Raw genomic sequence first — 14,506 nt, 5'->3', positions numbered from 1 at the left:
TGTTTTTACTTGCTGAACAAAATCTTTTTCTCTGAGAAATGATACTGGTATAAAAATATATTTTCATTGTTTTTAGCATACAATAATAGCTCTGTGTTTGTGTAATATATTTTATACCATCTTTTTTGTTTATTTTTATCAAGGGTGACAATAATTTTGGAGGTTACTGTATAATATTCTCGGTATAGTCTAGATGGCCTGCACAGAATTCACAACCCCCCTGAGAGGGTAGATAGAGTTGAAGTCGGAGGTTTACTTAGGTTGGATTCATTAAAACTCGTTTTTCAACCACTCCACACATTTCTTGTTAACCTCCCATTGTTGTCCTCATATTCTATATACACCCCGTGTGCTCCGGGTCAAACTGACCAGCCTTGACTAAACCCCCAATGAGCAGATGTCCTTCTTTGGTGGGCAGATCTGATACCTCTTCCTCTAACTTGCCCCAGCTGGGGCAGTGGCTGGGGCAGTGGCTAGTGGTACCTCAGGTTGATCATGAGATCTAACCCTCTGAACAGCTTTCACAACTGCTGCAGATGCGTCTGTGCGGGGGAGACGCTCCCTTCTTTCGATGAATGGAGTTGCAAGTGCCTTTCCCAGCTGCTCCAGGAACACCCTCCTCTTGTTGCGCTTACGAGGCATCCAGCTAGGGTTGATCTCTCTCCATATCACAAAGGCATTGTAGGAGGAAACATCAATGATGTTGTGGAAGATGACCAGGGGCCAGTGGGCAGTCATCCTTCTGCAGCTGTACATTCCAATCACCTTATCTAGGTTGTCCACACCTCCTTTGTTGCAGTTGAAGTCTAGGATCATGGCTGGCTTCCTGTCCTGGCGATGGCTAATTTCAGCCTCTGTGTGCAGTGTGCTCAGAAGTAACACATTCTTGTTTTTCTATGGGAGGTAGGAAACTAGAGTGGTGGTGGGCGTGAAGGCAAACTTTGATGAGAAGACCTCTCTTTCCTTTGACACAAGCAGTGCAGGGGGGAGCTCAGGCTTGTTCTTTCGAACTGTGCCAACCATGGTGACGTTCCTCTTCAGGAGCTGCTGTCCGAGTTCATAAGAGGTGAAGAAATTGTCACATTTGACATTGTAACCCCTCAGTCCCTCTGTCACATCAAGCACAACCCGCATCCCCTGGTTCTTCTCTGGACCTCTACTGGTCGGCTTCCCAGTGTAGATTAGCATCATCCAAACATAGCTGGATTTGGCATCGCAGGCCACCCATGACTGGATCCCATATTTTGCTGGCTTGCTGGGCATATACTGCCGGAAGGACAACGACCTTTGGTAAGAAGAGATTAGCATCATCGGTAATTATTAGTATCGGTGTCACACAGAAACAGCCACAGAAGTGGGTAGTGGAAAATAATTTTTGTTATATATATATATACAGTGCCTTGCGAAAGTATTCGGCCCCCTTGAACTTTGCGACCTTTTGCCACATTTCAGGCTTCAAACATAAAGATATAAAACTCTATTTTTTTGTGAAGAATCAACAACAAGTGGGACACAATCATGAAGTGGAACAACATTTATTGGATATTTCAAACTTTGTTAACAAATCAAAAACTAAAAAATTGGGCGTGCAAAATTATTCAGCCCCTTTACTTTCAGTGCAGCAAACTCTCTCCAGAAGTTCAGTGAGGATCTCTGAATGATCCAATGTTGACCTAAATGACTAATGATGATAAATACAATCCACCTGTGTGTAATCAAGTCTCCGTATAAATGCACCTGCACTGTGATAGTCTCAGAGGTCCGTTAAAAGCGCAGAGAGCATCATGAAGAACAAGGAACACACCAGGCAGGTCCGAGATACTGTTGTGAAGAAGTTTAAAGCCGGATTTGGATACAAAAAGATTTCCCAAGCATTAAACATCCCAAGGAGCACTGTGCAAGCGATAATATTGAAATGGAAGGAGTATCAGACCACTGCAAATCTACCAAGACCTGGCCGTCCCTCTAAACTTTCAGCTCATACAAGGAGAAGACTGATCAGAGATGCAGCCAAGAGGCCCATGATCACTCTGGATGAACTGCAGAGATCTACAGCTGAGGTGGGAGACTCTGTCCATAGGACAACAATCAGTCGTATATTGCACAAATCTGGCCTTTATGGAAGAGTGGCAAGAAGAAAGCCATTTCTTAAAGATATCCATTAAAAGTGTCGTTTAAAGTTTGCCACAAGCAACCTGGGAGACACACCAAACATGTGGAAGAAGGTGCTCTGGTCAGATGAAACCAAAATTGAACTTTTTGGCAACAATGCAAAGCGTTATGTTTGGCGTAAAAGCAACACAGCTGAACACACCATCCCCACTGTCAAACATGGTGGTGGCAGCATCATGGTTTGGGCCTGCTTTTCTTCAGCAGGGACAGGGAAGATGGTTAAAATTGATGGGAAGATGGATGGAGCCAAATACAGGACCATTCTGGAAGAAAACCTGATGGAGTCTGCAAAAGATCTGAGACTGGGACGGAGATTTGTCTTCCAACAAGACAATGATCCAAAACATAAAGCAAAATCTACAATGGAATGGTTAAAAAATAAACATATCCAGGTGTTAGAATGGCCAAGTCAAAGTCCAGACCTGAATCCAATCGAGAATCTGTGGAAAGAACTGAAAACTGCTGTTCACAAATGCTCTCCATCCAACCTCACTGAGCTCGAGCTGTTTTGCAAGGAGGAATGGGAAAAAAATTCAGTCTCTCGATGTGCAAAACTGATAGAGACATACCCCAAGCGACTTACAGCTGTAATCGCAGCAAAAGGTGGCGCTACAAAGTATTAACTTAAGGGGGCTGAAAAATTTTGCACGCCCAATTTTTCAGTTTTTGATTTGTTAAAAAAGTTTGAAATATCCAATAAATGTCGTTCCACTTCATGATTGTGTCCCACTTGTTGTTGATTCTTCACAAAAAAATACAGTTTTATATCTTTATGTTTGAAGCCTGAAATGTGGCAAAAGGTTGCAAAGTTCAAGGGGGCCGAATACTTTCGCAAGGCACTGTATATATATATATATATTATATATATATATACTGCCTCTGAATGGAGCCAGTTGCTCATCCACTGTCACGTCAGGCCCTGAGTTGTAGAGGACTGGCAGCCGCTCCACCCGCTTGTCCCAGACCTCTCTTATGGCTGCCAGTTTGTCTGTCGCATGTCTTGCAGGTCTTAACTCACAGTCATCAAATCATGGTAGTCTTGAGTAAGTGTGAAAGAGTTTGAGTGGCATGGTGACACGGAAAATCGCCCTTCCACTCTCTGCATCCCATAGACTTGCTGCAGCCTCACCTCGGGACCTGTATACACCTGCCCTATGTAGGCAAGCAGGTCAGTCTCATCCACCTCTTTCCAGCTGTCTCCATATTTATGAAAACCCTCCAGATTTGTCATATCCAGGATGATTTTTCTATTGCCGGTGTGATGAACAGGTAGAATGACGAGGCCATGTCATGGGCATGGGAAACGGCATGTGTTGTGGGTCCTGGGGTCATCTCCGGGCCCTTATGCTCTGCCATCCTGCCTGGTTGTGATATGCTACTGAGGACCATTTGATTTTGCAGGTTTTTGACAGTAAAGTCTCTCTTTCAGCTTGAGGGATTTCTTCTTCATCCTCTTCTTCTGAAAATTATGCATCGTGCTATGGGTTGTATTCTTCCCCACCTTCATCTTCTGACACATCCTCCAATTCCTCTTCAGAATCAGAGTAGTCTTGCTGGACATTTGAAAAAAATCTGGTCTAGAACCTGTTCAACAATGAACCGCACAGTCATGGCTTCAGCACCTTGGACAAGACCACATGTCCGGACATGTACGGACTTGTCTGGACAAGCTTACACGGATACATGAATAAAGGCAACATTCACTTTTGTAATTTTCGGGTCAGTCAAGGACAAGTCATAAAATGTCAAGTTACATAATATCATGGAAGTGATAGTTTTCACTGCTCCACATGTCAGGACATGTCTGGACATGTACTCATTCACTTTTGTACTACTGGGGTCAGTCTAAGACAGGTCATCAAATATCAAGTTGAATTACATCCTAGAGGGGATTGTTTTCACTACTCCACATGTCTGGACATGTACTGTCATAGCAGAATCAGAATTAGTTAGGTAACATTGATAAATAAGATTTTATTTTCATAATAATGCTTATGTGAGATATTTGTCATTAGAATGTCTTCTTTTGGATAATACTGTTGGCACTTGCATTTTCGTCTCTCTTCTCCATGGCTTAGTCACTTGGGGCCCAGAGAGGGGAGAGGTCAGGCTTGTCTTTATATGTCAATGTATCTGTTAAACCATGTGATGCTATGAAGAATATCAGAAGGGGAGGACAGAATGGAGGCTTGTCTTCTTATGGGAATGTGTCTGTAACTATTGTATGTCCCCTCTGAGGTTGCTCTTATCTTGACCTAGTATATGACCTAAGAGGCTCACTGTCTTTTCTGATCTTGTCCAGGAGGAGGTGTATTTGAGATGGGAGTATCTAGAATTGACAATTGATATATGCCATTGGATGAGGTAATGTTTTGGTCCTAAGTGGTACCAAGAACGAAAGATAATTTATAGCAAATGCTGTCTGGATGGGATACTCCTCTTTCAAGTAAAAGGCCCTTTATAATGTTCCTAAGATCTGTTATTCGTCATGTGAGTTGAGAGGGGTGTGTCTTGGCTATAAATTATACTAAGAATTGTTTTGTAAGCACTCTCAGAGAATTAATTTATAGACACTGAATTGATCTGAGAGTCACAGGGCTATGGTGAAGCTCATATAATTAAAGATGGACTTTATAAAATAACTCTGACTTGTGTGTAGTTTACTCTCTCAATGTTTAGTAATACAGGAAATTACGACGACAGTACCCATTCAACACTGTGTCGGGTCAAAATAACCCAAAGGACAGTGGGAGGGTTAACAAACTATAGTTTTGGCAAGTTGGTTAGGACATCTACTTTGTGCATGATACTGGTCATTTTCCAACAATTGTTTACAGACATTATTTCACTTATAATTCATTATATCACAGTTCCAGTGGGAATTCACTATATCACAATTCCAATGACTTTAGAAGCTTCTGCTAGGCTCATTGACATCATTTGAGTCAATTAGAGGTGTACCTGTGGATGTATTTCAAGGCCTACCTTCAAACTCAGTGTCTCTTTGCTTGATATCATGGTAAAATCAAAACAAATCAGCCAAGACCTCAGAAAACAAATTGTAGACCTCCACAAGTCTGGTTCATCCTTGGAAGCAATTTCCAAATGCCTGAATGTACCACGTTCATCTGTACAAACAATAGTACGCAAGTATAAGCACCATGGGACCACGCAGCCGTCATACCGCTCAGGAAGGAGATGCGTTCTGTCTCCTAGAGATGAACATTGTCACGGACGTTAAAAGATCTGGACCAAGGTGCAGACCGAAATGACACAGACAAAATAATAACCTCTCTAGGGTATGTGGGACGCTAGCGTCCCATCTGGCCAACATCCAGTGAGATTGCAGAGCGCCAAATTCAAATACAGAAATGCTCATTATAAAAATTCAGAAAACAAAACATATTTTACATAGGTTTAAAGATTAACTTCTTGTTAATCCAACCACGGTGTCAGATTTATAAAATGCTTTTCGGCAAAAGCATTCCTAGCCCAGAACATACCTAGCCCAGAACATAGCCCAGTTGACAAATTATTACAAACAGTAACCAGCCAAGCAGAAGCGTTACCAAACTTAGAAATAGAGATAACATTTATCCCTTACCTTTGATGATCTTCATATGGTGGCACTCAGAAGACATTAATTTACTCAATAAATGTTCCTTTTGTTCGATAAAGTCTCTTTATATCCAAAAACCTCCACTTTTCTTTAGTAATCCACAGTCTCAAACGCAGTCAAAACAGGCAGACAAAAAAATCAAAATTGGCGCCGACAGAGATGGCCGCCTCGCTTCGCGTTCCTAGGAAACTATGCAGTTTTTTGTTTTTTTACGTGTTATTTCTTACATTAGTACCCCAGGTCATCTTAGGTTTCATTACATACAGTCGAGAAGAACTACTGAATATAAGATCAGCATCAACTCACCATCAGTACGACCAAGAATATGTTTTTCGCGACGCGGATCCTGTGTTCTGCCTTACAAACAGGACAACGGAGTGGATCCTATGCAGCGACCCAAAAAAACGACTCCGAAAGAGAGGGAAACGAGGCGGTCTTCTGGTCAGACTCCGGAGACGGGCACAGCGCACACCACTCCCTAGCATTCTTCTTGCCAATGTCCAGTCTCTTGACAACAAGGTTGATGAAATCCGAGCAAGGGTAGCATTCCAGAGGGACATCAGAGACTGTAACGTTCTTTGCTTCACGGAAACGTGGCTTACTGGAGAGACGCTATCCGAAGCGGTGCAGCCAACAGGTTTCTCCACGCATCGCGCAGACAGGAAAAAACATCTTTCTGGTAAAAAGAGGGGCGGGGGCGTATGCCTTATGACTAACGTGACATGGTGCGATGAAAGAAACATACAGGAACTCAAATCCTTCTGTTCACCTGATTTAGAATTCCTCACAATCAAATGTAGACCGCATTATCTACCAAGAGAATTCTCTTCGATTATAATCACAGCCGTATATATCCCCCCCAAGCAGACACATCGATGGCTCTGAACGAACTTTATTTAACTCTCTGCAAACTGGAAACAATTTATCCGGAGGCTGCATTCATTGTAGCTGGGGATTTTAACAAGGCTAATCTGAAAACAAGACTCCCCAAATTTTATCAGCATATCGATTGCGCAACCAGGGGAGGAAAGACCTTGGACCATTGTTACTCTAACTTCCGCGACGCATATAAGGCCCTGCCCCGCCCCCCTTTCGGAAAAGCTGACCACGACTCCATTTTGTTGATCCCTGCCTACAGACAGAAACTAAAACAAGAGGCTCCCACGCTGAGGTCTGTCCAACGCTGGTCCGACCAAGCTGACTCCACACTCCAAGACTGCTTCCATCACGTGGACTGGGAGATGTTTCGTATTGCGTCAGATAACAACATTGACGAATACGCTGATTCGGTGTGCGAGTTCATTAGAACGTGCGTTGAAGATGTCGTTCCCATAGCAACGATTAAAACATTCCCTAACCAGAAACCGTGGATTGATGGCAGCATTCGTGTGAAACTGAAAGCGCGAACCACTGCTTTTAATCAGGGCAAGGTGTCTGGTAACATGACCGAATACAAACAGTGCAGCTATTCCCTCCGCAAGGCTATCAAACAAGCTAAGCGCCAGTACAGAGACAAAGTAGAATCTCAATTCAACGGCTCAGACACAAGAGGCATGTGGCAGGGTCTACAGTCAATCACGGACTACAGGAAGAAACCCAGCCCAGTCACGGACCAGGATGTCTTGCTCCCAGGCAGACTAAATAACTTTTTTGCCCGCTTTGAGGACAATACAGTGCCACTGACACGGCCTGCAACGAAAACATGCGGTCTCTCCTTCACTGCAGCCGAGGTGAGTAAGACATTTAAACGTGTTAACCCTCGCAAGGCTGCAGGCCCAGATGGCATCCCCAGCCGCGCCCTCAGAGCATGCGCAGACCAGCTGGCCGGTGTGTTTACGGACATATTCAATCAATCCCTATACCAGTCTGCTGTTCCCACATGCTTCAAGAGGGCCACCATTGTTCCTGTTCCCAAGAAAGCTAAGGTAACTGAGCTAAATGACTACCGCCCGTAGCACTCACATCCGTCATCATGAAGTGCTTTGAGAGACTAGTCAAGGACCATATCACCTCCACCCTACCTGACACCCTAGACCCACTCCAATTTGCTTACCGCCCAAATAGGTCCACAGACGATGCAATCTCAACCACACTGCACACTGCCCTAACCCATCTGGACAAGAGGAATACCTATGTGAGAATGCTGTTCATCGACTACAGCTCGGCATTCAACACCATAGTACCCTCCAAGCTCGTCATCAAGCTCGAGACCCTGGGTCTCGACCCCGCCCTGTGCAACTGGGTACTGGACTTCCTGACGGGCCGCCCCCAGGTGGTGAGGGTAGGCAACAACATCTCCTCCCCGCTGATCCTCAACACTGGGGCCCCACAAGGTTGCGTTCTGAGCCCTCTCCTGTACTCCCTGTTCACCCACGACTGCGTGGCCACGCACGCCTCCAACTCAATCATCAAGTTTGCGGACGACACAACAGTGGTAGGCTTGATTACCAACAACGATGAGACGGCCTACAGGGAGGAGGTGAGGGCCCTCGGAGTGTGGTGTCAGGAAAACAACCTCACACTCAACGTCAACAAAACTAAGGAGATGATTGTGGACTTCAGGAAACAGCAGAGGGAACACCCCCCTATCCACATCGATGGAACAGTAGTGCAGAGGGTAGCAAGTTTTAAGTTCCTCGGCATACACATCACAGACAAACTGAATTGGTCCACTCACACAGACAGCATCGTGAAGAAGGCGCAGCAGCGCCTCTTCAACCTCAGGAGGCTGAAGAAATTCGGCTTGTCACCAAAAGCACTCACAAACTTCTACAGATGCACAATCGAGAGCATCCTGGCGGGCTGTATCACCGCCTGGTATGGCAACTGCACCGCCCTCAACCGTAAGGCTCTCCAGAGGGTAGTGAGGTCTGCACAACGCATCACCGGGGGCAAACTACCTGCCCTCCAGGACACCTACACCACCCGATGTCACAGGAAGGCCATAAAGATCATCAAGGACATCAACCACCCGAGCCACTGCCTGTTCACCCCGCTATCATCCAGAAGGCGAGGTCAGTACAGGTGCATCAAAGCTGGGACCGAGAGACTGAAAAACAGCTTCTATCTCAAGGCCATCAGACTGTTAAACAGCCACCACTAACACTGAGTGGCTGCTGCCAACACACTGACACTGACTCAACTCCAGCCACTTTAATAATGGGAATTGATGGGAAATGATGTAAATATATCACTAGCCACTTTAAACAATGCTACCTTATATAAATGTTACTTACCCTACATTATTCATCTCATATGCATACGTATATACTGTACTCTATATCATCGACGGTATCCTTATGTAATACATGTATCACTAGCCACTTTATACTATACTATGCCACTTTGTTTACATACTCATCTCATTTGTACATACTGTACCCGATACCATCTACTGTATCTTGCCTATGCTGCTCTGTACCATCACTCATTCATATATCCTTATGTACATATTCTTTATCCCCTTACACTGTGTACAAGACAGTAGTTTTGGAATTGTTAGTTAGATTACTTGTTATTACTGCATTGTCGGAACTAGAAGCACAAGCATTTCGCTACACTCGCATTAACATCTGCTAACCATGTGTATGTGACAAATAAAATTTGATTTGATTTGATTTGATTTTGAAATTGTATCCGTAAATGTAACGATCTGGGTGTCGTGGGTGTGAAGTCAGGCGCAGGAAACAGAGAGTTCAAGGTAGTGCTCTATAATGCACACACGGCGAACATAGGCCACCCCACGAAAAACTGGGCGCTAAAAATCTAATTACCCAAACACGGGGACTAAAACAGTCCAGCAAAACCCACAAACAGGAACAAACACGTTCGTCTCCAACATACACAAATGTTACAACAAACAATCCCGCACAAAGAAACAGGCTGACTAATAAAGGCAAACTAATCACCACAAACGTATAACAGGTGTAACCAATAAACAGACAAAGAAGGGGAGGAAAGAATTAGTGGCAGCTAGTAGGCCGGCGACGACGACCGCCGAGCGCCACCCGAACGGGAAGGGGAGCCACCTTCGGTCGGAGTCGTGACAGTAAAGTTCATAGAAACATGTCAAACGATGTTTATATTCAATCCTCAGGTTGTTTTTAGCCTGAATGATCTATAATATTTCAACCGGACAATAACGTTGTCAATATGAAAGGGAAACAAGAAATGCACTCTCTTGGGATTGCGCATGAAAAAGCTTTGCGACACGGTAGGGTCCACTCATTCCGACTGGTCTTATTCCCTCATTTATAAGAATACAAGCCTGAAGCAATTTCTAAAGACTGTTGACATCTAGTGGAAGGCATAGGAACTGCAAATTGAGTCCTAAGTCAATGGATACTGTAATGGCATTGAATAGAAAACTACAAAACCCTCCCCAAAAAAACTTCCTGAATGGATTTTTCTCAGGTTTTCACCTGCCAAATCAGTTCTGTTATACTCACAGACACTATGTTAACAGTTTTGGAAACTTTAGAGTGTTTTCTATCCAAACTAGTGTTTTCTCTCCTACTAGTTATATGCATATCATATCTTCTGGGCCCGTGTAGTAGGCCGTTTACTTTGGGCATGCTTTTCAACCAAAATTCAGAATGCTGCCCCCTACCCTAGAGATGATAAACAATACAAAACAAACCGTGACGCTTAAGGCTATGTGCCATCAAACAAAGTTAACTTCCCACAAACACAGGTGGGGAAAAGGGTACCTAAGTATGGGTCCCAATCAGAGACAACGATTGACAGCTGTCCCTGATTGAGAACCATAAGCGGCCAAAAATAAGAAATAGAAAATCATAGAAACACAAAACATAGAATGCCCACCCCAACTCACGCCCTGACCAAACCGAAATAGAGACATAAAAAGAATCTCTAAGGTCAGGGCGTGACAAACGTACTTTGGTGCGAAAAGTGCAAACCAATCCCAGAACAACAGCAAAGGGCCTTGTGAAGATGCTGGAGGAAACAGGTACAAAAGTATCTATATCCACAGTAAAACAAGTCCTATATCGATATAACCTGAAAGGCCGCTCAGCAAGGAGGAAGCCACTGCTCCAAAACCACCATAAAAAAGCCAGACTATGGTTTGCAACTGCACATGGGAACAAAGATCGTACTTTTGGAGAAATGCCCTCTGGTCTGATGAAACAAAAATAGAACTGTTTGGTCATAATGACCAAATCAAATCTATTCAAATTTTATTTGTCACATACACATGGTTAGCAGATGTTAATGCGAGTGTAGCGAAATGCTTGTACTTCTAGTTCCGACAATGCAGTAATAACCAACGAGTAATCTAACCTAACAATTCCACAACTACTACCTTATACACACAAGTGTAAAGGGGGAAAGAATATGTACATAAAGATATATGAATAAGTGTTGGTACAGAACGGCATAGGCAAGATGCAGCAGATGGTATCGAGTACAGTATATACATATGAGATGAGTAATGTAGGTTATGTAAACATAAAGTGGCATAGTTTAAAGTGGCTAGTGATACATGTATTACATAAAGATGGCAAGATGCAGTAGATGATATAGAGTACAGTATATACAAAAACATATGAGATGAGTAATGTAGGGTACGTAAACACTATATTAAGTGGCATTGTTTAAAGTGGCTAGTAATACATTTTTGACATACATTTCCATCAATTCCATTATTAAAGTGAGCTGGAGTTGAGTCAGTATGTGGGCAGCAGCCACTCAATGTTAGTGGTGGCTGTTTAACTGTCTCAAAGCACTTCATGATGACGGAAGTGAGTGCTACGGGGCGGTAGTCGTTTAGCTCAATTACCTTAGCTTTCTTGGGAACAGGAACAATGGTGGCCCTCTTGAAGCATGTGGGAACAGCAGACTGGGATAAGGATTGATTGAATATGTCTGTAAACACACCAGCCAGCTGGTCTGCGCATGCTCCGAGGACGCCCCTGGGGATGCCGTCTGGGCCTGCAGCCTTGCGAGGGTTAACCCGTTTAAATGTTTTACTCACATCGGCTGCAGTGAAGGAGAGTCCGCAGGTTTCGGTAGCGGGCCGTGTCAGTGGCACTGTATTGTCCTCAAAGAGAGCAAAGAAGTCTGTCTGGGAGCAAGACATCCTGGTCCGCGACGGGGCTGGTTTTCTTTTTATAATCCGTGATTGACTGTAGACCCTGCCACATACCACTTGTGTCTGAGCCGTTGAATTGCAACTCTACTTTGTCTCTAAACTGACTCTTAGCTTGTTTGATTAACTTGCGGAGGGAATAGCTTCACTGTTTGTATTCGGTCATGGTTACGGTCACCTTGCCCTGGTTAAAAGCAGTGGTTCGCGCTTTCAGTTTCGCGCGGATGCTGCCATCAATCCACGGTTTCTAGTTTGGGAATGTTTTAATAGTTGCTGTGGGTACGACATCGGCGATGCACTTTCTAATGAACTCGCTCACCGAATCAGCGTATTCGTCAATGTTGTTGTTGGACGCAATGCGGAACATATCCCAAGGATGCAATGCGGAACATATCCCAAGGATGATCAATGGAAACAGGGTGCACCTGAACTCAATTCCGAGTCTCATATCAAAGGGTCTGAATACTTATGTAAATGATACATACGTATATAAATTAGCAAAAATTCCTAAAAACCTGTTTTTGCTTTGTCATTGTGGGTCATTGTATGGATTGATGAGGGAAAATCCATTTTAGAATAAGGCTGTAAAGTAACAAAATGTGGAAAAAGTCCAGGGGTCTGAATACAGTGTATATGTTGAAGAGGGTGGGGCTCAAGCTGCATCCCTGTCTCCTTCCACGGCCCCGTTTTAACTGCATACTTGCTGTTTGTGTTGTTTGTGTGGTTTTATAATGTTGTATGTTTTTCCCCCAACACCACTTTCCATAAATTTGTATAGCAGACCCTCATGTCAAATTGAGTCATAAGCTTTTTTGAAATCAACAAATTATGAGAAGACTTTGCTTTAGTCTTGGTTTGTTGTTTGTTAATTAGGGTGTGCAGGGTGAATACGTGCCCCCCCCCCCCCCCCACCACCTCTCTCTCTCTCTGCCTCTCTCTAACATTCTGTGGTGGTGATACTTTAGTCAGTAGAGTAAGTGAAAGAATGGTCCCCACAGAAAGGCTATGATAAATAGTCCTTGTCTGAGATGAGCTAAACATGTTCATTTTGGTTCTCTTCTCCGTGCCAAGCAGGCAACAGAATCATATCCTGCTTGATTTCCTCCTATTTTCAAACCTTCGCCTCTCTCTTCTTTCTCCTATTCTATCTCTCTCTCCCTTCTTTCTCATACTCTCTCTCTCTCCATTATTTCTCATATGTTTTCTCTCTCTCCCTTTAAAAAAAATGTCTCTCACTGTACATTATTTATGTAAAAGGATTGGAATAGCGTTTTCTAATCTTTCCGAAGGAATTACACCTCCCCTTTCTATTCCCCCCTACGTCCCTCTTTCTCTTCTGTCTCTCTCGCTCTCTCCTCAGTGGAATTGAATATTGCTTTTGTAATCTCGCAGACGGAAGGCCTCTGGTCATGCATTGTCTTCTGACGGTTCCTGGTGCTGATGCAAGTGTGTTAGTGTGTGTAAGTGTGTGTGTGTGTGTGTGTGTGTGTGTGTGTTTGCATGTGTGAGTGGGTCTGCTGCTCTCAGCTTCCTGTGCTTATTAAACCCAGGGTAAAACTGGGGTCAGGTGAAATTAATGGCAAGACACTCTGACACCTGTAGTTCATTCACATAGGATTACTTGTTCGATATCTGGGGAAGTGTTATCTGTAGGTTAGTGCTATCCGGAATCATGGAGAGCATAGACCATTTTCTTTATTATATTCTATCTACAGTTGAAGTCAGAAGTTTACATACACCTTAGCCAAATTCATTTAAACTCAGTTTTTCACATTTCTTGACATTTAATCCTACTAAGAATTCCCTGTCATAGGTCAGTTAGGATCACCACTTCATTTTAAGAATGTGAAATGTCAGAATAATAGTAGAGAGAATGATTTGTTTCAGCTTTTATTTCTTTCATCACATTCCCAGTGGGTCAGATGTTTACATACACTCAATTAGTATTTGGCAGCATTGCCTTTAAATTGTTTAACTTGGGTCAAACGTTTCAGGTAGCCTCCCACAAGCTTCCCACTGAATCAGGTTTGTAGGCCTCCTTGCTCGCACACACTTTTTCAGTTCTGCCCACAAATTTTCTATAGGATTGAGGTCAGGGCTTTGTGATAGCTACTCCAATACCTTGACATTGTTGTCCTTTAAGCCATTTTGCCACGACTTTGGAAGTATGCTTTGGGTCATTGTCAATTTGGAAGACACATTTGTGACCAAGCTTTACCTTCCTGACTGATGTCTTGAGATGTTGCTTCAATATATCCACATAATTTTGTTTCCTCATGATGCCATCTATTTTGTGAAGTGCACCAGTCCCTCCTGCAGCAAAGCACCCTCACAACATGATGCTGGCACCCCCATGCTCCACGGTTGGGATGGTGTTCTACGGGTTGCAAGCCTCCCCCTTTTTCCTCGAAACATAACGATGGTCATCAAATACTTCCGGCGCCGACAGAGATGACCGCCTCGCTTCGCGTTCCTAGGAAACTATGCAGTATTTTGTAATAGGTAATCTTAGGTTTCATTACATACATTCGGGAGGAACTACTGAATATAAGAGCAACGTCAACTCACCATCATTATGACCAGGAATATGACTTTCCCGAAGCGGA

The 14,506-nt window shown here is 43.7% G+C and overlaps 1 pseudogene; it reads right to left on the bottom strand.

Moving 5' to 3' along the window:
• Positions 1 to 378: 378 nt before the first annotated feature.
• Positions 379 to 14,506, bottom strand: part of LOC139390899 (piggyBac transposable element-derived protein 4-like) — a 98,060-nt pseudogene continuing 83,932 nt past the window's right edge.

This window comes from Oncorhynchus clarkii, chromosome 31, assembly GCF_045791955.1.
Source record: "Oncorhynchus clarkii lewisi isolate Uvic-CL-2024 chromosome 31, UVic_Ocla_1.0, whole genome shotgun sequence".
In the NCBI taxonomy this organism is placed as follows: Eukaryota; Metazoa; Chordata; class Actinopteri; order Salmoniformes; family Salmonidae; genus Oncorhynchus; species Oncorhynchus clarkii.
The sequence above is the reverse complement of the archived record's forward strand: the minus strand, read 5'-3'. Positions and strand labels throughout refer to the sequence as shown.